Genomic DNA, 2,203 nt, shown 5'->3' with positions numbered 1-2,203 from the left:
AAAAAAAAAAAAAGACACACTTGAAGTTTTTAAAGCCAAAATTGATGCAATTTGTTTTCAAAATAAGGGTTGATCTAAGTTTATTACCATACAGCAAACATTTTACAAAATAATATGATGGACTTACATTTTGATATCTACGTGCAAAAATTTTGCAATGCAAGAAAAGGATTGCTGTACGTGTCAAAACAGCTAAAGTCAAATCATATTTAAAGATGGTAGAATCTTTTTGCTATCCTCTACTTAAAAAAATTTGGCACATACATAACTACTCAGAGTATAAAAACTCACTTAATAAAAGAAACAAAACTCACATGGTATTTCTTTCCTTCAATATAAGTTTATATCTGGACTGCATTGATTAATGCTGCTACAGAAAATAGTTCATTTAAGAATTTAATATTGGAGGTAACACAATGATTTAAAATCAGCATTCCCACTACAGATATGTTGTTATATGCTCTGCCCATTACTAAAATAAGAAATCAAAGGCCACTTACTTTACAAAGAAGCTAAAGGAAATACGTTTTCATTGACAATACCGTTTCTTGATCCTTAAATAAAGAGGAAAAAATACCTTAATTAACAAAAATTTTACTTCATAAGTAAAAACATCAACTCTGTGTAAGGTTTACAACTGTCTCATATGTGAACAAAAAGTGAATCATTTAATTCAACGGCTTCTAAAATACTTTATCAATACAAATTTAAAGTTAAAAAAATACAGTAAATTAATATAATCAATTTATTTGCAGACTGCTTTTCACAAAATACATATTTAAAAGACAACAGATTAGGAAAGACATTCCATTTTACAGCATTTATCAGAACAGACTGGCTAAAATGTTCTGGGCAAACCACACAGCCCAAGGGGTCTGTGTCCCCCTTTTATCAAATGTAGGCATTGGATCACTTCCCTTCTCGTCCCCTCCAACTTACAGAGACATCCACTCAACCTATTGCCATTAAGTCCTTTCTCACTCATAGTGACCCCATAGGACAGAATAGAACTGCCATTTGGGGTCCAATGCTGTAAATCCTTACGGTAACAGAAAGCCTCATCTTTCATTCTACAAGGTCAAACTACTGACCTTGTGGTTGGATAGTACTATACCACCAGGGTTTCTATATAAATGTATATTCTTGTAGAATTGTAAATTTTACATAATCTTTTTGAGAACGAGGTGTTTCAACTCAATGCATTTCCCAACTAAAGATCTCTCATGTAAATGAAAGCAGTTTTTTAAGCATTTAAACTTAATTGTTCAATGCATTTCCTTCTCACTTAAAAAGAAGATGTGGTCTGCCTGACAATAGTCTGAACATTGAAGTCTTCCAGACTTAGCTAATCAAGTGATCTGTAGACCTGATGTGTGAACTGGCTCAAATTCTTTGCAAAGTTGAGCCCAATTGTGAGTCTCAAAACAAGGATGATGGCACCTGCTATTTCTCATCGTTTTGAAGATCAATAGCTATTATACAAGGAGGCTTCCAAAAGTTTCTAGAACATTCTTTTATCTTTTAATGCCATTTTCCACAATTTATGAAAACTCCTCATAGACCAAAGTATTTCTCAATTGAAAATTACAATAAAATAAATGCAAAGGACTATTTTGATAGACCCAAAATGATCTCTTTTCATTAACAAGGCTTGGATTTTTTTGTAAAATGTATTCTCTCTCTTTTTAAAAAAAAATCATTTTATTGGGGGCTCATACAACTCTTATCACAATCCATACATACATCAATTGTATAAAGCACATTTGTACATTCGTTACCCTCATCGTTCTCAAAACATTTGTTCTCCATGTAAGCCCCTGGCATCAGCTCCTCAGTTTTTCCTCCTCCCTCCCTGATTCCCCCCTCCCTCATGAACCCTTGATAATTTATAAATTATTATTTTTCCATATCTTATACTGTACAACATTTCCCTTCACCCAGTTTTCGGTTGTCCATCCCCCAGGGAGGAGGTTATATGTAGATCCTTGTAATCGGTTCCCCCTTTCTACCCCACCCTCCCTTCACCCTCCTTGTATGGCTACTCTCACCACTAGCCCTGAAGGGATCATCCGACCTGGATTCCCTGTGTTTCCAGTTCCTATCTGTACCAGTGCACATCCTCTGGTCTAGCCAGTTTTGTAAGGTAGAGTTGTGGAAGCAATTAGGAATTAGAGGAAAGTTGTATGTTTCATCGTTGCTACAC

This window comes from Echinops telfairi, unplaced genomic scaffold (assembly GCF_000313985.2).
Source record: "Echinops telfairi isolate 266 unplaced genomic scaffold, ASM31398v2 ScPeMD7_7469;HRSCAF=8507_0, whole genome shotgun sequence".
Taxonomy (NCBI): Eukaryota; Metazoa; Chordata; class Mammalia; order Afrosoricida; family Tenrecidae; genus Echinops; species Echinops telfairi.
This window is presented reverse-complemented; position numbering follows the sequence as displayed.